Source organism: Chiloscyllium plagiosum, unplaced genomic scaffold, assembly GCF_037043375.1.
Source record: "Chiloscyllium plagiosum isolate Xiang-an unplaced genomic scaffold, Cpla_swu_hap1 HiC_scaffold_39, whole genome shotgun sequence".
In the NCBI taxonomy this organism is placed as follows: Eukaryota; Metazoa; Chordata; class Chondrichthyes; order Orectolobiformes; family Hemiscylliidae; genus Chiloscyllium; species Chiloscyllium plagiosum.
Window position 1 is genome coordinate 83,166,109 of NW_028270177.1, and position 22,971 is coordinate 83,189,079.

The 22,971-nt window shown below is 44.5% G+C and overlaps 1 long non-coding RNA gene across 2 annotated transcripts in view; it reads right to left on the reverse strand.

Annotated features, from left to right (window-relative positions):
* The window catches only part of LOC122546882 (uncharacterized), a 38,071-nt gene extending 15,454 nt beyond the window's left edge, over nt 1-22,617 (reverse strand). The window contains exons 1-2 of one of the 2 annotated variants that reach the window (XR_015753781.1): nt 22,505-22,617; nt 11,392-11,531 (exon numbers count right to left, since the gene is read on the reverse strand). This is a non-coding gene — a long non-coding RNA (uncharacterized LOC122546882). Of the gene's footprint in view, nt 1-3,161; nt 3,298-5,325; nt 5,502-11,391; nt 11,532-22,504 lie in introns of those variants that run through there. The other variant, XR_015753782.1, reaches the window with a different exon arrangement.
* Between the last annotated feature and the right edge of the window lie 354 nt (nt 22,618-22,971).

Consider the following 22,971-nt stretch of genomic DNA (forward strand, 5'->3'; position numbering starts at 1 on the left):
TCTAGGACAAACAGGAGCTTTTCCTTGATCTTTGAGAGTCCCTGTTCTCTGCCTGGTTACTCATTTATCCTTAGTGTATTTCTGGAATCTCTGGATTCTCCGGGAACCTATTTCCCAAAGCTCTCTCATGTCCCGTTTTTGCTCTCCTGATTTCCTACTGCCCCTATACTCCTCCAGGAATTTACACAAACACAGATGTCTGCACCTGCCATATCCCTCCTTCATTTTCTTGACGAGACCCTCAATTTCTCTCGACAGGCAGCATTCCCTACACTACCTGTTAAGGCCTTAACAGGAACATACTGTCTGTGTACTTTCGTTGTCGCAGGCCTATGGACGCAATGGCAGATGAGGACAGAGAAGCAATCATTCTCAGTAAAGAGGTAGTGTTGGGAAAGATAACAGCCTAAAGATAGATGGGTCGCCTGGCCGAGATGGAATGCATCCCAGGGGACGTTAACAGATGGCAGAGGGTAAATAGCAAATGCACTCATGATAATTCACTAAAATTTGCTGGACTCTGGGACAGTTCTGACAGATTGGCAAGCTACAAATGTGTTGCGAATAGTTTAAAATGGACCCGTTAGCATAACTTCTTTGGTGGGGAAAATGCCCAATCTCTTAAGGAAGAAATAGTGAGCTTTGTGGATAGAAATGATCTCATTGAGCAGACACAGCATCGATTCATGAAAGGTAGACCTCACTAAGATGAGTGGTAGAGCAATGTCTGTAGAGACCACTGTAAGTCTGCACAGGGATACAGATAGGTTAAGTGAGTGGGTAAGGATCTGGCAGATGGAGGACAACGTTGGGAAATGTGAAGTCATCCATTTTGGTCAGACTAACAGCAAACTGATGATGAAAAGGTGAAAACTTGCAGCATTCTGCTGTACAGAGGGAGCTGGGTGTCCTTGTGCATGAATCACAGGAAGTTGGTTTGCAGGTACAGCAGGTAAATAAGGCAGTGAAGGGAATATTGTCCTTCATTGCTTGAGGATGGCTATGCTGCAGCTATACAGAGTACTGGTGAGGTCACACCTGGAGTACCGTGTACAGGTTTGGTCCCCTTACATTAGCAAGGATGTACTGGCACTGGAGGGAGTACAGAGGAGAGTCACTAGTTTCAGTCAGGATTTCAGAGGGTTGGCTTTTGCGGAGAGATTGAGGAAACTGGTAGTATGCTCATTGGAATTTCGAAGTATGGGAGGTTGGATAGGAAAAAAAATAAAATTATGAATGGAGTAGATAAGATAGAAGCAGGGAGGTGATTTCCGCTGGGGATGGATCAAACAAGGGAGCAGAGCATCAAAATAAGGGGGTATCAGATTTTGGACTGAGTTCAGGATGGACTTCTTCAGCTAACTCTGTGAATCTGTGGAATTTGCTGCTGAGTGCAGCAGTTTCGATTATCGACTTGACTATCTTTAGGTCAAAAGGTAGATTTGTGAACAGGAAAGGAATTAAGGTTATGGTGAGAGATCAAGAAAGTGGAGCGGAGGCCATGAAAAGATCAGCCATGGCCTTATTGAATGACAGAGCAGGCTTGAGGGGCCAGGTAGCCTACTCCTGCTCCTCTTCCTTATGTTCGTATGTTCCCACTTTCCGGCCGTCCCTTTCCCTAGGAATAGCAAAGGAATATTGAAGGTTCTCGCCTTGTACTGTCAAAATTCGCCTTTGTCCAATTTCGAACACCGTTTAGATCTGGTCTATTATTTTCTGTAACTATTTTAAAACTAGTAGAATTATCAGAGAATCCTGACAGCGTGGAAGTAGCCATTCAGCCCATCACAACCACATTGACCCTCAGAGACTCCTACCTTACCACTGTAATGCTGCATTTCCCATAGTGTGCACATCCCTGAAAATTGTGGGCAATTCAGCCTGGAATATCCACACAACCTGCATATCTTTAGATAGTGGGAGGAAACCAGAGCAAACAGACGAAAGCAACGCAGATAATAACAACAAGGTGATCATCCCTTTCTTATTTCCCAGTTCCACCAAAATAACTTCACTGGACAGACTCCCAGGAATATCGTCCCTAAGCACAACTGTAATGCTATTCCTAAACAAAAAGGCCACTCCACCTCCTCTCATGTCCCCCTTTCTATCCTTCCTCTTGCATCGATATTAAGCTGCCAGTCCGACTCATCCCTGAGCAACGTTTCTGTAATACTTATGATATCATAGTCCCATGTTCAAAACCATTCCCTGAGCCCATCTACTTCCCTGTCAGGCCTCTTGCATTAAAATAAATGCAGTGTAACTTGTCAGTTCTACCTGGTTCTTTGCCTTGCCCTTGCCTGCCTTAACTGTTTGACTTCTGAACTGTACCAGCCTCAGACATACCTCTTTTCTCACTATCTCTTTGGGTTTACCCCCTCACTGGATTAATGCCTCCTGAGTAACACAAGCAAATCTCCCTGCCTGGATATTAGACACTTTCCAATTCAGGTACAATCCATCCTTCTTATGCAGGTCCACTCTACTCCAGAGGAGATCACAATGATCAAAAGATGTGAATCATTCTGCCCTACACCAGCTCCTTAGCCAATCATTCATCTCCTCCATCCTGCTATTCCTACTCTCATTAGCATGTAGCATCGGGAGTAATGTAGATATTATGACCGAGGACTTACTTTTTTTTATATTCCAGGCTAATTTGCTATATTCTCTCATCAGGACTTCATCTTTTCCCCTTCCTATGTCATTGGTACTAATGTACAATGACCTCCCACTGGTCATTCTTCCCTTTGAGAATATTTCGTTACCTGTCCGAAACATCCTTGACACTGGGACCAGGGAGGTACCACCCCATTCTGATGTCTCACTGTCAGCTGCAGAACCAGCAGTCTGTGCCCGACTAGAGAATCCCTTATCATCGAGCGTTTGGTGTCTGATATACCTCTCATTAGAGTAGAGCCAGTCTCAGTAGCAGTAACTTGGCTGTCAGTGCAACATTCCCCTGAGAGTCTATGAACACCTACATTTTCCAAAATAGTATACTTGTTTCAGATGGGGATAGCCACAGGAGACTCCTGCTCTACCTATCTCCCTCTCCTACTTTCCAAGAGGTAACCCATCCACCTGACTGTATCTGCAGTTTTCCGGCCTGAAACTGCCACCTATCAACCACCTGACTCTTGTAAATTCTTTATTACCATTAAGCACCGCTCCATGTGATCCAAGAGGATTTGCTTCACTTCCTGCAGGCTATCATCAGGATCATTCAAACTCTCCCTACTCTCCTCCAGGAAGTGCACATCACTGTACGAATGGCCATCTCTGCACCTTAATCTGTAGACCCAGAAAAAGGCAGAGTCTTACAGCTTTACAAAAGACTACTCTTGAATACATTAGTACCTGTATTTTATATTTAAAACATTCAACCAAAAGATCATAACAGAGGCATTTAAACTAGTAAACACTCACCCTACTGAATGTCGCGGATTTTAAAAAGAAAAACAGAGTAATATTTACCTTTTAAGAGACTGAAACCTACTGAGCTGATCCCCGGCTGTGGGTCACAGACATACAGCACGGAAACAGACCCTTCAGTCAAACTCGTCGATGCCGACCAGATATCAGAAACTAATCTCGTCCCATTTGCCAGCACTTGGTCGATATCCCTGTAAACCCTTGCTATTCATATACCCATCCAGATGCCTAATAAATGTTGCAATTGTAGCAGCCTTCACAACTCCCTTTGGCAGCTCATTCCATAAACGCACCACCGTCGCCTGAAAAAGTGGCCACTTCGGTCCCTTTTATATCTTTCCCCTTGCGTGCTAAATCGATGCCCTCTCATTCTAGACTCCCCCATTCCAGTGAAAATACCTTATCTATCTATCCGATCCATGCTCATGATTTTATAAATCTCTGAGATCACGCCTCAGCCTCTGACACTCCAGGGAAAACAGCCCCAGCCTATACAGCCTCTCCCTATATCTCAAACTCTCCAACCCTTGCAATATCCTTATAAATCTTTTGTGAACTTTTCAAGTTACACAACATCCTTCTGATTGGTGGAGAACAGAATTGCGCACAATATTGCAAGAGTGGCCAAACCAATGTCCTGAACAACCGCAACATGACCTCCCAACTCTCTTACTCAATACCCTGACCAATCAAGGAAATCATACCAAACACCTTCACTATCCTATCTACCTCTACTTTCAAGGAGCTATGAACCTGCACAGCAAGGTCTCTTTGTGCAGCAACACTCCCCAGGACGTGACCATGATGAGTATCAGTCCTTCTAAGCTTTGCTTTTCCAAAATGCAGCACCTCGCACTTATCTGAATTTAACTCCATCTGCCACTCCTCAGCCCATTTGCCCATCTGAACAAAATCTCATTGAAATCTGAAGTAACCTTCTTTATGGTCCACTACACCTCCAATTTTGGTGCCATCTACAAACTTACTAACTATACCTCCTGTGTTCACATCCAATTCATTTATATAAATGATGAGAAGTAGTGGACCCAGCACCGATCCTTGTGGCACTCCACTAGTCACAGGCCTCCAGTCTGAAAAATAATCATCCATCATCACCACCCTCTGTCTTCTGCCTTTGAGCCAGTTCTATATCCAAATGGCTACTTCCGTGAGATCTAACCTTGCTAACCAGTCTCCCATGGAAACCTTGTCGAACGCCTTACTGAAGTCCATATAGATCACATCTACTGCTCCGCTCTCATCAATCTTCTTTGTTACTTCTTAAAAACCAGATCAAGTACGTGACACATGATTTCCCATGGAGAACGTTATGCTGACTATCCCTCATCAGTCCGTGCTTTTCCAAATACACGCAACTCCTGTCGCTCAGGGCTCCCTCCAACACCTAATCTAGCACAGCATCTGTAGTTCCCGGGCTTGTCCAAACCGCCTTCATTAAATAGTAGCGCCATATTAACCAACCCGCAGTCTTCTGGCACCTCAGCTGTGACTATCAATAATACAAAAATCTCAGCAAGAGGCCCAGAAATCACTTCCCTCACTTCCTACAGAATTTTAGGGTACACCTGATCAAAGCCTGGGGATTGATCTACCTTTATGCGTTTCCAGATATCAGGTACTCTGTAGTATGGACATTTTCAAGATGTCACCATTTATTTCCCCACATTCTACATTTCCCGTGTCCTTCTCCACAGTAAATACTGATGCAAAATATTGCATCTTGATAAAACAAACGAGGGCAGGACTTACACTAATCAAAGTTAGTCTTTGAGTAGTGATATGGAACAAAGAGACCGAGGGGTTCAGGTCTTCTTAGTCTGTGTCACATGTAGACAGGGTGGTAAAGGAGGTGGTTAGCACCCTTACCTTCATTGCTCAGACCTCTGAGTACCGGAGTTGGGAATTTAGGTTGAGGCTGTACAGGATGTTGGGGAGGCCTCTTCTGGAATACTGTGTCCAGTTCTTGTTGTGCTGTTATAGGAAGGATATTATTAAATTGGAGCGGATTCGGAAGAGACCAAACGGGATGTTACCATGAATGGAGGGATTGTGTCACAAGGAGAAGCTGGATAGGCTGGGATGCTTTTTCACTCGAGCATAGGAGGTTGAGGGATGACCTTAGAGGTTTATAAAACCATGAAGCGTGTAGATAAGGTGAAGGGTGGGGGAGAGGGGGGCTTCAAGACCTGGGTGCATACAATTCGAAAATAGATGAGAAAGGTTTAAAAAATAAATTGGGGATTTGTTTTTAGTTTTACATGTGTGAAGTGAACTCCCAGAAAAAGAGGCAGCTATGAATACAATTAGAATGTTTAAAAGACATTTAGACAAGTACATAAATAGGAAATATTTGGATAAATGTGGACCAAAAAGCGGAGGAAGGTGCGATTAGATGAGTTGGGAATTATGGTCGACACGGACTGTTTTAACCATAGGGTCTGTTACTGTGCTGTATAACATTATGACTAACTCTCGCTATCACTGTGAATTCCTCGGTCCTCACAATTCCCCAGATCACTGTCACCTCATCCAGACTAAACTCTTCCTTATCTCTAGAAATCATCTCTAGCCTCAGGACCATCACTATCTCTTGCATCAAACATCTCAATCTCTGTAACATCCTCCAATCTCCTCCCATCTCATGACCCTCACGATCTCTAATCTTGACAACTCCCACAAATGTGTCCTTCTCCACAGTAAACACTGATGCCACTCGTTTAGTGTCCCCCAACAACCCCATCTCCTGCGTCTCCACACATAGGCTGCCTTGCTGATCTTTGAGGTGGCCTGTTCTCTCTCTAGTGACCCACTTGCTCTTAATGTATTTCTAAAAACCCTTTCCCTATTCCTTACCCTATTTGCCAAAGCGGAGTCCTGTCCCCTTTTTGCCTTACTGATTTTAGTCTTAAGTATACTCCTCTTGCCTTTATAGTCGAAGGATGTTTGTGATTGTTTGGATTGGAATATGCAAAATATTACATCTTGGTAAAACAAACGAGGGCAGGACTTACACTGATTAAAAGTTGGGTCTCGGATAGTGATATGGAACAAAGACCCCTAGGGGTTCAGGTCTTTGAAGTATGTGTCACATGCAGACAGTGTGGTTCAGAAGGGGTTTAGCATATTTGCCTTCATTGCTCAGATCTTTGAATATAGGAGTTGGGACGTTATGTTGAGGTTGTACACGATGTTGGTGAGGTCTCTTCTGGAATACTGTGCCCAGTTCTGGTTGTGCCGTTATAGGAAGGATATTATTAAATCGGAGCAGATTCAGAAGAGATTTACCAGGATGGTGATGGGAATGAAGGGATTGCATTATAAGCAGAGTCTGGATAGGCTGGGTCCTTTTTCACTGGAGCACAGGAGGCTGAGGGGTGACCTTATGAGAGGTTTGTAAAATCCTAAAGAGTTTCAGTAATGTGAACAGCAGGTGCCCTTTCCAGGAGGGGGCGTGATTCAAGATTGGGGACATACTTTTTAACGTAAGAAAAGGAAGGCTTTAAAAAGAAGTTCTGGATTTTATTTTTTGTTTTTGCACAGAGAGTGGTTCACATGTGGAATAAACTTGCAGAGGACGTGGCAGCTGTGAATACAATTACAATTTCAGGGTGGCACAGTGGCTCAACGGTTCGTACTGCTACCTCTCAGCGCCAGGGACACAGGCTCAATTCCTGTATTGGGTGACTGTCCATGTGGAGTTTGCATATTCCTCCCCATTTCACCGTGGGTTCCTCCAGGTGCTCCGGTTTCCTTCCACAATCCACAGATGTACAGGGTAGGTGATTTGGTTGCGCTCAATTGCCCATAGTGTTCAGGAATGATTGAGTTGAGTGAATTAGTCAGGGGTAAATGTAGAGCAAAAGGGTAGGGGTATGGAACTCTAATAGGAAAAAAACATTTGGACAAATATCTATAGGGAATGCTAGGATGGACTTGGACCAAGTGGAGGCAGATGCGATTAGTTCAGTTCAAATTTATGGTCGACACGGACCGGTTGGACCACAGGGTCTGTGTCGATGCTGTATAACTTTATGACGCGTTACCTCTGTAAATTCCTCTATGCTTGGATCTCTCCCTACCAGTGCCACCTCACCCAGCCTTACAAACCCTCCTCATCTCTATAATTCCTCTCCAGCCTCAAAATCCAAAAATCTCTATCACAAATATCTCTATCTCTGTAAAATCCACCATCCTCACAATCCTTTCCAACTTGCATCTCCTCCAGCTTCATTATCCTCCCCATATCTAATCCCCTCCAGTCTCTCAAAGCTCTGCTATATGTGCCTTTCTTTATTTCCAGCTTTCAGGATGTCCAATGTTTATTTCTCACATGATGATGGCCCTTTCCAATTCCTGCGCTGAGCTTCTGAATTTCCACTTAAACCTCTGCGTCTCACTTTCCTCCCAAAAACATCGACCAATCACGTGTCATCTATTCTCATATCACCTTTTCTGACCTGATGTCCAATGGAGCCTGTCATATCCCTATAATAAACATCTCAGCGGTCTACAGAACAGAAAAAGGCTTTGATGGTCCATCGGGTATGTGAGAAAAAAAAAACTACCACCGAATTATCCTCATCTATTTTCCAGTACTTGTGGGAAAGTGTCATATATCATGGCATCGCAAGTACACACTAAATACATCTCAAATGTTTTCTGGATTTCTGTGTCTCCCACCCTCACAGACAGTGAGGTTTAGTGCAACTGTTGCTCGATGACGACATCACCCACAGGAACACAGAGCAGCTGGGTCTGTGCAAACCAGAGATCGCTCACACATTGGGAAGGATGGCAGAGTCCCCTGAGAGGGTGCACAAGGAAGTTCCCAGGATGGTTCAAGGAATGGGGGATTTTAGTTGCAGGGACATGGGTATTGTTAATACATATCAAGAACATCCATCTACAAAGATGGACTCTCCTTCCAACTTCTCTCCTTGCCTGGGCTGTGGTAACCTTCAGGTTAAACCACCACCAGACATCTCTCTCTAATAAGAGAGCAGCCCTCTGGTCTGGTAGGACAATGCTGCCTTTACCGTTTACACAGTGATGCCACTGTGCGTCGGGGGTGGGGAGAGGGAATGCTGAAAGTGGTGGTTGGGACACCACTCAGGCACAGTGCTTTGTCCTGGAAGATGTTCCCTTTCTTTAATATCGTTGAGGGTTGCACTGATGCAGGCAAGTGGAGAATGTTCCAACACAATCCTGATGTGTGCCTTATAGACAACAGACATTGGGGAATCAGGGGTTTGGGAAAACAGATTGTTCCCCTTGTAGGAAAGGTAATTGAGGGGATCTGAGAGATAAGTGTCGACAAAACATATACATTTGGATGTTAAACCGTACACTCATCAACTCATCATAAAATGATTACTGGACACATATTGAAGATTTTGGGGAGATCTATTGACAGGATGGTTTGATTCAAAGGAGAATTTTTATGCAGAAAATGGAATTGAGCTGGAACAAAATACTCACACACAGTGCAAATATCCAGGTCCTGATGAATGGAGTAATTCAATCAGAGTTTGGCGTTACAGTTACTGAGATTCCCATCTGAATATCCACCTGTAGTATCCTCTAATACAAGTTTATAAAATCCGTCACTGTCAGGTCAGGTTAGGTTAGAAACTCACACCATCCCCTCCTCCTGGTCCAGGATGACTGTGCAAATCACCCCTTGTGGAGACCAGCAGTCAGTTCAAGGGGAAATCTATGTGGGTTTCTGAGTTTCCAACTTGGGACTTCATGTGACTGAACAGGGCAGACCTTTGGCACATGGGACAGAGTCCCTCCAGCTTCGTTATCCTCATGTTCCAAGAGTCAGTGAGATGCGGAGAGCAGGATTTGCTTCCTTTTCTTTCCTTCCATGCTGCTGCTGTGCCTCATCAATAAGACATGGGGAGTAAAAGGCTCATGCAGCTTGATGGGCAAGTTGTCTCCATTCTGACCAATGGGCAGCAAGATCCTCCGAGTCACTCCAAAGAGTCTTTCTGAAAAGACAGCAACTCAGCATGCTTCCCACTGCCCGGTAAACTTCCAAAAGGATTATTAACTGTTTACAGAGAGGGATTCGTTGGAGAAGTGGACAACAAATTGGCAAATGGAACATATCTTGGGATAATGTGAAGTTGTTCATTTTGGAGGGGATAATAAAAGAACAGAGGACTATTTAAATGGTGGAAACTGTAGAAAGCTGCACCACAAAGGGACCAGGGGTAATTGTGCAGGAAACACAGAAAGCTAGCACACAGTTACAACAGGTCATCAGGAAGGGAGATGAAACGTTGTTCCTTGTTTGAAGGGATTTGCAGTATAAGAGTTTGGAGTAGATACCTGAGAGCCATTTTATAAACTGCGAGTGAGACCACATATGGAGTAATGAGAGAAGTTTTGGTCCCTCTATTTAAGGAAATATATCACTTCATCGGAGGCATTCAGAGAAGATTGACTGGGATGATCCCTGGTTTGCAGGGACTCTCTTTTAAGAAAAGGCTGAAGAAGTTGGGACTCGACTCACTGGATTTGGCGGAGAATGAGAGGGGATCTTATTGAAACATAGCGGCTTATTAAGGAGTATGACAGGGTAAATACTGAGAGGATGTGTCCCATCATGAGGGAACCTAGAACCAGATTCTGGGTCAGTTGCAGAATCAAGGGTCCTGTTTTAGATTCGTCAACTTTAATGCAACACAGACATGGGTAAGGGGTTTCAGTAGCAATGGAGCTGGGGTGAGGTGGAGAAAAGCAACATTTTAGAGATTGGAATTCCTGGTGTTTGTGATTGTGTAGATGTCTGTTCAGAAGATCATCTTGGGGTCAGAATGTGAGAGCAATATTGTGAAGAGTGTAGTTCTGCCTCAGGCATTTACCAGTGAGAGGGAGGGGCTCAGCAGTAAGGGAAAGGAATTTGTAATAGCAACTGAAATAGGTTTAATCATTGCAATGCTTCATTGGAGGAAATTGCAGCCAATTGAGTTGTAGGCATGTGGTAAGCAGTTTGATGAATGAGTAACAGTGGAGCAATGGAGAGGGATGATGGGGAGAGAGAGCTGGGCATTGTCAGTGTACATGTGAAACCAATACGATGTCACCTCCTGGCAGTATATAGGTGAGATACAGGAGGGAACAAAGATAGATCCTGGATGGACACCACATATGAGGAATTCAGAAAGGAAAAGGAGAGTGGAGATGGAGCAGGATTTTCCAACAACCTTGAGGTCAAATATTCGTTCTTAGCAGAATTGGAGAGAAGGACATAACCAGAAAATTCAGACAGAGCAAGGAACAATATTTGTGAATTGGTGAGGGGGAGTGATGAGGAGGAGCCAGACTCCAAAACTGCTATTTCTCCATCAGTGACATCACCAAACTCCACCCTAGTCTTGGCGCATTTACTGAAATATTCATCCATCCTTGTGTTATCTCCAGACTTCGTTATCCAAACACACTCCTGGCCAGCCTCCCACATTCAACTTACATATAATCTCAAGAATATCTAAAACCCTACTGCCCAAGTGCTCACTTGTACCAAAACTTGTTGATTCATCAAAAGGCTCCGATTTACAAGCAACAATTTAAAATTCTCTCCCTTGATGTAAATCCTGGCTGTGAACATCCCTGTCTCCCTGCACCACACAACCTGTGAGACCTCGACAACTCATTTTCTTTCAGACTCCCAAAGATGCATTTATTCATTGCTTCACCGGTCTGGCTGTTTCGACATGGTCAAGGCAACACAGTCTGGAATTCGCATCCTGACCCTCTCAGACCTGCTTTCACCTTTAAGGTATTCCTGAAAACCTGCTTATTTGGCAGTACTTTTGATCACCTGACCTAATATCCCCATCTGTGGCCTTATGTCAGAAATTCTCAATTTCTGTGAAATTATAAAAATGATAAAAATACAAACTGTTATTGATTTGCACACACATTGTCAGCTCTTCACTGTTGCTGAGTGAATAATCTGTAACATTGTGGGAGCATCTTCACCACACGAACTGCATCTGTACAAGGAAGTCAAACATCACCCTCTCCACAGGCAATGGGGCTTTAGCATTAATCACTGGCGTCTGTGGAGAGAGAAACACATAGTTGATATTTCAGGGAGTGCTAAATGCATTACAGGGAATGAAAATGTTACAGAATTTGATGGTCAGAAATGGAAGGAACATGCACTTGTTGAAAAAAAGAATTATTCACTGGCAAAGATACTGTGGAAAATTTAGTCCATTTAGAGAGCAGCACATTGCCAGGGGTTGGGCAGCAGAGGAAAATTAACTTACAAAAGCTCTGTGTACGAACTGTAAAACACTAAACAAGCCAAACACCCTGTGTCCAAATACTGTAACTCCCCTTGCTGCTCCACCAAGGACATGCAGGTCCTGGGCTGCCTCCACCGCCAAATGCCAGGCATCTGATGCCTGGACGAAGAACGCCTCATCTTCTGTGTTCAGATCCTCCAACCACATGGGGTCAATGTGGATTTCACCAGTTTCCTCATTTCCACTCCCCCCACCTTATCCCAGATCCAGCCTTCCAACTCAGCACTGGCCTACATGTCCATCTTCCTTCCCACTGATCGGCTGCTGCCTGACCTGCTTTGCTTTTCCAGCATCATACTCTGACATTGAAAACATCCTGACTCTGACACTGTAAATCCTGCCCTATCACTTCCTGCCAGGGAAGGCTGTGCATGCGTCCCCCTGCAGCTTGCCCCTCACAAAGTCGACAGCCACACACGTATCCTGTGGATCATTGCCCCCAATAAAGATGGCGGTAATCACGCACACCTTTCACCATTTTCTGGTTTGCCACAAACACGGGCCTGGGATTTTCAAATTTGTGTTTTCCTATGTGCACTAAGTTCTGTAAAATGTCTCAGCCCATTCCATTAAAATTTCCTTCCCTTCCTGGTCAATAGGTCTTTCCTTAACCGTGCCCTGCACCTTCACACATTTCCAATTGCTTGGTCCCAACAGCACTGTACTGCCAGTGAGGCTTATCACGTGGTTGAGTATAGCCACGCCCCTCATTCACTCAGATTGGTTGGAGGACAAACTGGCACTGCCTGGTCCTCCAGACCCATCCCCATCATCTTTTTGGTCCTGCGCTGAGATCAATCACCAGAGGCCCATTGTGGGCTGGAGCATGCTCAGTGCGTCCTGCTTTTGCTGCTGTTCATCAGGTATAAGAGAGAGGGTTCATTCCTGTTTCTCCCAATGTCAAACATTAACAACAACTTCCTGCATTGTATGGAGCCTTTCACACTGACAATTCTCCTAAAGTGTTTCACAAATGCTGGAAATGTTGATTAAAGAGAACAACTTTAAGATACATAATTGAGGAGTTCAGAGGGGGTTAGGAAGGATATTGAAGAGGTTTTTTTAGATTAGATTACTTAGACAAAGCGTCTAAAGAGCAACCCACACAGACCCATTCCCCTACATCTAACACTACGGCAATTTAGCATGGCCAATTCACCTAACCCGCACATTTTTGGACTGTGGGAGAGAACCCACGCAGATACGGGGAGAATGTGCAAACTCCACACAGACAGTTGCCTGAGGCGGGAATAGAACCCGGGTCTCTGGCACTGTGAGGCAGCAGGGCTAACCACTGTGCCACCATGCCGCCCATCTGCAGCTCTGATCATAGAGTGATGTCTGTTGGGAACAGCTTACAACAGAGACAGTTACTGACTAACCATAGTTTAGCAATCCCATGTCCTAGTCCCCGACCCCACACACCAGGCCTTGTTCTCACAGCCTGTCATTACACACTACCTAAGGTTAGCCACTAACAGTCTCCATTAACAGCTAGTCGCCCTCCCCCAGCCAGATCGTTATCGACTCCTTTATCCAACCCTTCTTCTCGCTCTATCCCCACCTTTCCTTTACTCCTTACATCCTCCCCTAAACCCTACCTTCTGCATATAAACCAATATTTTTTCCTCTCAGTATCAGTTCGGAGGAAGGGACACCGGATCTGAAATATTAACTCTGATTGCTCTTCACAGATGCTGCCAGACCTGCTGAGTTTTTCCAGAACCTCCTGGTTGTGGTTTCTGATTTACATCTTCCGCAGTTCTTTTGGCTTTAATTTACTGGGGGTTTGTAATTCAGGTCCAACAGCCTCTGTCCCAGTCTCTGCTGTCTCTCCCAACCCCAAACAGTGACACTACACCTGCACAGCTCATGGACATGTGTCATCTTGCTGGCCACACCCCTCATTCAATCTCATTGGCTGTAGGACCACACAGACTCTCCTCCCATTGGTCTGGAACTGCGGTCAATCAGCCGGGCCCCATTGTGATGAGAGTGGAGGGCTCATCCCTCTCTCTGCCCTGGGATGAGCTTCACCATTCACAGTGAATGGGGCAGTATCACAGAGCACAGGGCCTGGGGGCTATTCAGCCCAATGGGGCTATACTCTCTCCCTCTGGAGATGCTGCAAACCTGTCCCAATTCCCCTCCTATTTGCCCACATCCACCCAAATCTTTCCATAAAAATTAAAATTCCAAGTCTGTTTCAGAATACCTACTGAATCTGTGTCGTTCAGACTGTTCCAGATGCTCAGAACTTACTGAGTACAATAATATTCACATTTTCACTTTGTATTATTTGCCAATTACTTGAAAGTAGTTACTAAACGTTGTGACAGTGTTAACAATTCCTCTCTCTCCGCAAATTCAATATCTTGGAACCAAATCTGCACCAGGCCAAAAATCACTGCTTCACCTTCTTAGCTCCAAGGACAATTATCTGTGCTTCAGCTTGCTCTCCACAAAAGAGGAACACATCTTAGTTTATTAATGTCATAGACATGTACAGCACAGAAACAGAACTTCGGTCCAATTCATCCATGCCAACTAGGAATCCTAAACTACTGGAGTCCCATTTTCCAGCTATTGGCCTGTATCCATCAAACCCTTACTGTTCACGTACCCAATCGGATGCCTTTTAAATGTTTTGATTTTGTCAGCCTCCACTACTTCATCTGGCAGCTCATTCCATACACACACCACACTCGCTTGAAAACATTGCCCTTAGATTCCTTTTAAATCGTTGCCCTCTTAACCATGTGCTCTAGTTTTGGACCCACCTAACCTGAGGAAAAAGAACCCCGGCTGCTCACCTTATCCACGCCCCTTGTGAATTTATAAATCTCCATTAAGTCACCTCTCAGTATTGGACTCTCCAGGGAAATTAACCCCAGCCTATTCGGCCTCTCCCTGTAGCCCAAATCCTCCAATCCTGGCAACGTTTTTGTAAATCTTGTCCGAACCATTTCACGTTTCACAACATCCTTGCCAGAACAGGGAAATTCAAACTGAAAACAGAATTCCCGAAGTGGCTTAATCAACGTCCTGTTCAGCCACAGTATGACGTCCCAGCTTCTGTATTCAATGCATTGACCAATAACGGAGAGTGTTAATGGAGTCCCATTTGCCAGCGGTTCACCCTTATCCCTCTAAAGTCTTCCTCTTCATGTACCCAATCAGATGCCTTTTAAATGCTGCAATTGTACTAGCCTCCACCCCTTCCTCTGGCAGTTCATTCCATACTTGTAATGCCCTCAACATGAATAAGATGCCCCTTAGATCCCTTTTAAATCTTTTCCCTCTCACCTTAAGTCTGTACCCTCTAGTTCTGGACCCACCGAACTTGGGAGAAAGTCCCTGACTGCTCACCTTATCCATGCCCTTCATGATTATGTAAGATCACCTCTCAGCCTGCAACTCTCCAGGGAAAATAGTCCCCGCCTATTCAGCCTTTCCCAATAGCTCAAACCATCCAATCCTGGCAAAGTCCTTGCAAATATTTTCTGAACGCTTTCAAGTTTCTCAACATTATTCCAAGAACAGGAAGATTGGAACTGAAAACAGAATTCCAGAAGAGCTGTAATCAGTGCCCTGTACAGCTACAATATGACGTTACAACAGCTGCATTCAATGCATTGACTAATAACAGGGTGCGTACTAAATGCTGCATTCACTACCCCGCCTACTTGTGCCTACACTTTCAAGGAACCAGGAACCTGCACTCAAAGGTCCCTTTGTTCAGCAACGTTCCCCAGGATTTTACCATTAAGTGTACAAGTTCTGCCCTGATTTGCCTTTCCAAAATACAACAGCTCGCATTTATCTAAATTGAACTCCGTTTGCCATTCCTTCCTCCAATGGCCCATCTGATCCAGATCCTATTGTATTCTGAACTAACCTCCTTCACTGTCCATTACACCTCCAATTTTGGTGTCTTCTGTAAACCTACTGACCATACCTCATATTCACATCCAAGTCATTTATTTAAGGGCCCAATATCCATCCTTGCAGCACATTGCTGCTCACAGGCCTTCAGTCCGCAAAGCAACTCGCCATCATCCTCTGTCTCCTTTCTTCAAGGCAGTTTTGTAATGGCTTTGTCTCCCTGCATTCCATGGAGGGAAGCAGCAGATCGGATTGTCTCAGTCTTAGTAACAGAGAAACTCCATGCGCTCCAAACTCTTGTGGATGGAGGAGACAGGATGATGGACAGTGTTTCACAAAGAAACAAAACCTGGGTAAGTGATATTTAAAGTGAGTGAACAAACCTAATGTATTTAAATTTTATCCAAAATATTAAAACAAACGACTGAAGTCCTGGTTCGAATCCCATCTTGTCAGTTGGTGGAATCTGAATTCAAGAAAAAATAACTGGAAATAGGAATCTCCTGATCTCCATGGAATCATTGTCAATAGCAGAAAAAGTCCTGCCAACCTGACAGTGGCCCAGCAAGCTACTCACTGTATTAATCACAGCAAAGTCTCAGCAAAGGAATGAAACTGGATGGACCACTCGGCATTTAAGAAGGCACCAGAAAATACAACCACAGAATCAGCCTCTCGATGGTGCAACGTCCTCCAGACTAACATCTGGATTTTGGTGCCAAAGTCTGCAGAGCTGTCTCACAGACCAATCAAGGAACAGCCTTACATATTCATATTTATGAAATCAACCTTTACAGACAATGACCAGACAGCATCATCACCATCCCAAGATATTGAGATTGTGGTGATGGAAGAGCACAATAGGTCAGGCAGCATCCGAGGAGAAGGAGAATCGACGTTTCGAGATTCAGCCCTTCATCAGCCTGACCTGCTGTGCTTTTCCAGCACCAAATTCTTGACTCTGATCTCCAGCATCTGCAGTATTCACTTTCTCCTGAAATCTCAGGATATGTCCTGTCCCACCGGCAGAACAGACCAGGCAGAGGTGGTGACACAGTGGTGTACAGACAGGGAGGATTTGCCCTGGGAGTACTCAGCATTGGCTCCGGAGACCAGGAAGTCTCATGGCTCCTGCTGATTACCACGTCCCGTCCTCCCACGGCTGATGGATCACTTCTCCTTCATGTTGAACAACATTTGGAGGAAGCACTCAGGCAATAAAATGGTGTCAAACTTACTCTGGGTACAGGATTTCAATGTTCACAATCGAGACTAGCTCTGCAACAGAATTACTGACTGAGCTGGTCAGGTCCTAAAGGACAGAGCTGCTCAACTGAGTCTGCAGCGGGTGGTGAGGGAACCAACAAGAGTGTAAAACATACTTGATCTCATTGTTATGAATTGACCAGCTGCAGATACATCTGGCCATGACAGCGACCATCACACATTCCTTTTGGAGACAAAGTCTTGCCTTAAAGTTGAGAAAAACCTCCATCGTGTTCAGTGACACTAACACCGTTCTAAATGGGACAGACTTCGAAGAGATGTAGGATCTCAAACTGGGTATCTGAGGCACTGTGGGATATCAACAGCAGCAGAACTGTACTCCAGCACAATCTGTAATCTCATGGGTTTGTAAATCCTGCTCTCACCCACCACAATGGACAGTAAAGGAGGGCATACCATGAGCAGCACCAGGCAGACTTAAAACTGAAGTGCCAACCTGGTGAAGCTATCAAACAGAACTACCTGCATATCAAACAGCATCAGCAGCAAGCAACAGAGCTAAGTGATCCTACATCCAATGGAACAGATCGGAGCTCTGCAGATCTGCCACACCCAGTTGTGAACGGTGATGGATAATTAAACAACTCACTAGAGGAAACATCACAGATATCCCCACCCTTACTGATGGAGGGGCCTTGCACACCTATGCACCAGACAAGATGACAGCATTTGCAGCAATCTTCAGACAGAAGTGAAAAGTGGGATGATCCATCTTAGCCTTCTCCAGTGGTTTCTAACATCACAGATGTGAGTTTTAAGCCAATTCGGTTGAGTTTGATTAGCATCAAGAAATGGTTAAGTAGTGCAAAGGCTACAGGCCCTGCCAATATTCTGGCAATAATACTGATGGCTTGTGCTCCAGAACTTGCCACCCACCAAGCCAAGTACCACTCCAGCACTGGCATCTACCGACAATGTGGAACATTGCCCAGGGATGTTCAACACAAAAACACAGGGCAATCCAACCCAGGCAATTTCCCTCTCTCATTCCATACTCGATCAGCAGTAAAGTGATGGAAAATGTCATTATCTGGGCTACCAAGCAGCAGCTGCTCAGCAACAGCCAGCTGAGTGACACCCACTTTAGGCTCCACCATGGCAACTCAGCTCCCGATTGTGTTACCGCCCTGATTCACCACCTGACAACCAGCTGAATCCCAGAGGTGAGGTAAGGGTGACTGCGCAGTCCCACTACAAGACCACTTACTCTAGCTGATTCCACCCTTGTCTCAGCTCATACACTTTCATCCATCTTGTGTTATCTCCAGACTTCATACTCCTGGCCAGTTTCCCACATTCAACCTCACTGTAATCTCAAGAAAAACTAAATCTCTGCTGCCCAAGTGCTCCCTCGTACCAAAACGTGTTGATCCATCAAAAGGCTCCTATTCATAATCAACAACATAGAGCCACAGAGATGTACAGCATGGAAACAGATCCTTCAATCCAACCCGCCATGCCGACCAGATATCCCAACAAAATGTAGTCTCACCTGCCACATCCCTCAGTTTAAAACTCTCACCCTTGATTTAATTCCTGGTTGTGATCATCCCTAGCTCGCTGCATCTCACACCCTTTGAGACCTCGACAACCCATTCTGTTCAAGAGTCTCAATGACCTGCTAATTCATTACTTCACCTGTGTGGCTGCTTTTACAGTTGCCAAAGCAACAAGGTCTGAAATTCGCAGCTAAAATCTCACAGGTCTGCTTTCCCCCTTTAAAACATTCCTCAAAACCTGCTCATTTTGCAATGCTTTTGGTCACCTGACCTAATATCATCCTTCTCTGGCCTTATGTCTAAAGTTCCCAATAATATTTTTGTGAAAGTATAAGCAGGATAATAAAACTACAAACTGTTCTTGATTTGGACATTACCTTCAAATCATCACTGTTGCTGAATGAATAATCTGTAATGTCTCTTAACCAACCTCATCGTGGGAGCACCTTCACCACACAAACTGCAGCTGTACAAATCAAACATCACCCTCTCCCCAGGCAACAGGGCTTTGGCATTAATCATTGGTTCTGTGGAAGGAGAAACACAGTTGATGTTTCAGGGAGTGCAAAACGGATTACAGGGAATGTAAATGGTGCAGAATTTGATTGTTAGAAATGGAAGGAAAATGCACTTGCTTATTGGAAAAAAGAATTCTTGACTGTCAAAGATTTTCCAGAAAAAAATGAATACGCAGCACATGGTCAGGGGCTGGGGCTGAAAAATTAACTTACAAAAATGTCTGTAAAAGTAATAGTAAAATATACTAAACAGACCAATAATACACCTATTGTTCTCGATTGAGGAAGCTAGATATTGACAAGTGGTCATGAGGAAGCCCAGAGATGAAGCAGAACAGTGTAAGCTGTTATGATCCCACAGTCATAGAGATGAATAGCACCGACACAGACCCTTCGGTATAACTCATCCATGGGGGAAACCAGGTATCCAAACCTAATCTATTCCCATTTGCCAGCACTTGGGGGGGGGGAGGGGGGGGGGAAGAGAATAACAAATAGACCTCGTGATAATTCACTAAAATTTGTTGGATGTCTGGTTTTGACAGACTAGAAGCTGCGAATGTGGTGCCACTATTTTTCAAAAAGGATCCGTTAGCTTAACTTCAGTAGTGGAGAAAATGCTTGAACCTCTCAAGGAAGTACTGGTGAGATATCTGGGTAGAAACTGTCTCATTGAGCAGACACAGCATGGATTCATGAACAGCAGGTCACGTTTAACGCGTTTACTAGAATTGCTTGATACGACGAGTGCGTTGGACAAGGGGGACTCGGTGGATGTGGTGTATCTGGATTTCCAGTAGGCATTCGATAAGTTGCCACACAAAAGGCTGCTGTATAAGGTAAAGATGCATGGCATTGTGGGTAATTATCATTGATACAGGATCAGTTAACCAACAAAAAATAAAGAATGGGGATAAATGTGAGTTTGGATTAGTGTTGGCACTGCAACTGTTTGCAATTTACACAAATGTTTTGGAGTTGAGGACCAAGTGTACAGTGTCAGAGTTCACATTTGATACAAAGATGAGGTAAAGCAATGACTGCAGAGGCCACTGTCAGTCTGCACAGGGATACAGATAGGTTAAGTGAGTGGGTAAGGATCTGGCAGATGGAGTTCAATGTTGGGATCTGTGAGGTCATCCATTTTGGTCGGACTAACAGCAAACTGGATGATGAAATGGTGAAAATGTGCACCATGCTGCTGTACAGAGGGAGCTGGGTGTCCTTGTGCATGAATCACAGGAAGTTGGTTTGCAGGTGCAGCAGGTAATTAAGGCAGTGAAGGCAATATTGTCCTTCCTTGCTAGAGGGATGGTGATGCTGCAGCTGTACAGGGTGCTGGTGAGGCCACACCTGGAGTACTGTGTACAGGTTTGGTCTCCTTACTTCAGGAAGGATGTATTGGCAGTGGAGGGAGTACAGAGGAGGTTCACTAGTTTGAATCAGGAGTTGAGAGGATTGGTGCATGTGGAGAGATTGAGAAAACTGGTTCTATAGTCATTGTAATTTAGAAGAATGGGAGGTTGGATAGGAAACAATAAAATCATGAAGGGAGTAGATAAGACAGAAGCAGGGAGGCTATTTCCACTGTGGGTGGGTCAAACTACAGAGCATTACCTCAAAATAAGGGGGAGCAGATTTGGAACTGAGCTCAAGAGACGCTTCTTCAGCTAAAGGAATCTGTGGAATCTGTGGAATTCCCTGCCGAGTGCAGCATTTGACGTTATCAACTTGAATGCCTTTAAGGCAAAATGTAGATTTGTGAACAGGAAAGGAATTAAGAGTTATGGTGAGAAATCAGGAAAGTGGAGCTGAGGCCATGAGAAGCTTAGGCCTGACCTTATTGAATGACAGAGCAGGCTTGAGGGGCCAGATGAAAGTTCTTGCCTTGTGCCATCAAAATTGGTCTTTGTCCAATTCAGAACCTTAACGTTTAGATCTGGTATATTATTTTCTGTAACTATTTTAAAACTAATAGAATTATCAGAGACTCCCAACAGTATGGAAGCAGGTCATTCAGCCCATCATATTAATACTGATCTGGAAAGCCTCCTAACCTCCTCCTATAACATTGCATTTCCCAGGGCCAGCCAACCTACACATCCCTGAACATTATGGGCAATTCAGTCTGGATAATCCACCCAACCTATACATCCCTGAATACTGTGGGCAATTCAGCCTGGATAATCCACCCAACCTAGACATCCCTGAACACTGTGGTCAATTCAGTCTGGATAATCCACCCAACCTGCAGATCCCTGAACACTGTGGGAAATTCAGTCTGGATAATCCACCCAACCTACACATCCCTGAACACTGTGGGCAATTCAGCCTGGATAATCCACTCAAACTACACATCTTTGGACTGTGGGTGGAAACCAGAGCACCCGGACGAAATCCATGCAGAAAACCCCAATAAGGTGATTATCCCTTTCTTATTTCCCAGTTCCATCTAAATAACTTCACTGGGCGTATTCCCAGGAATATCCTCCCTAAGCAAAAACATAATGCTATCCCGAATCAAAAATGCCACTCCCCCTCCTCTCTTGTCCCCCTTTCTATTCTTCCTACAGCATCTATACCCTGGAACATTAAGCTGCCAGTTCTATCCATCCCTGAGTGAAGCCTCTGTAATTGCTATAATATCCCAGTGCCATGTTCAAAACCATACCCTGAGCTCCTCTGCCTTCCCTGTCAGGCCTCTTCTATTGAAGTAAATGCAGTTCAACTACTCAGTCAGACCTCATTCTGTGCCTTGTCCTTGCCTGCCTTGACTATTTGACTTCTGAACTGTACCAGCCTCAGACATATCTCTTTCCTCACTATCTTCTTGGGTTTACACCCACTCCCTCACTGGTTTAATGCCTCTCGAGTATCACCAGCAAGTCTCCCTGTCTAGACATTAGACACCTTCCAATTCAGGTACAATCCATCCTTCTTATGCAGGTCAACTCTACTCCAGAGGAGATCACAACGATCCACAAAATGTGAATCCTTTTCCCCTGCACCAGCTCATTTGCCACTCATTGAGCACCTTCTCCTCCTCTGTAATATGGACATTTTCCAAGATGTCACCATTTATTTCCCCACATTCTATATCTCCCATGTACTTCTTCACAGTAAACACTAATGCAAAATACTTGTTTCCTATCTCGCCCATCGCCTGCAGCTCCACACAATGGCTGCCTTGCTGATCTTTGAGGGTCTCTATTTTCTCCCTCGTTAGCCTTTTGCTCCTCATGTATTTACAAAAGCCCTTTGGATTATCCTTAACCCTATTTTCCAAAGCTATCTCACATCCCTTTTTTGCCTCCTGATTTCCCTCTTAATTATACTCCTACTGCCTTTATACTCAAATTTTTTTTGGATTGGAATAAAATATAACATCCTGACAATACAAACAAGGGTAGTACTTACACTCAATAAAAGTACGGCCTTGAGTAGTGGTATGGGAACAAAGAGACCAGGGGTTCACGTCTTTGAAGTTTGCGTCACATGTAGACAGGGTGGTTAAGGTGCTTAGCACACTTACCTTCATTGTTCAGACCTTTGAGTACAGGAGTTGGGACGTTATGTTGAGGATGTACAGGTCGTTGGAAAGGCCTCTTCTGGAATACTCTGTCCAGTTCTGGTTGTGCTGTTATAGGAAGGATATTATTAAATTGGAGCTGGTTCAGGAGAGATTTACCTGCATGTTGCCATGAATGGAGGGATTGTGTTCTAAGGAGAGGCTGGACAGGCTGGGAATTTTTTCACTGGAGTGCAGGAGGTTGAGGGGTGACCTTATTAGCCGTTTATAAAATCAGAAAGAGTGTAGATAAGGTGAATGGACGAGGGAGAGGGGGGTTCAAATCTCGGGTGCATTCATTTTGAGAAGAAACGAGAAAGATGTGAGAAAAGACATTAGGGTTTTAAAAAAATATATGTGCGAAATGAACTTCCAGAGGAAGTGGTAGCTGTGAGTACAATTACAATATTTAAAAGACATTCAGATTAGTA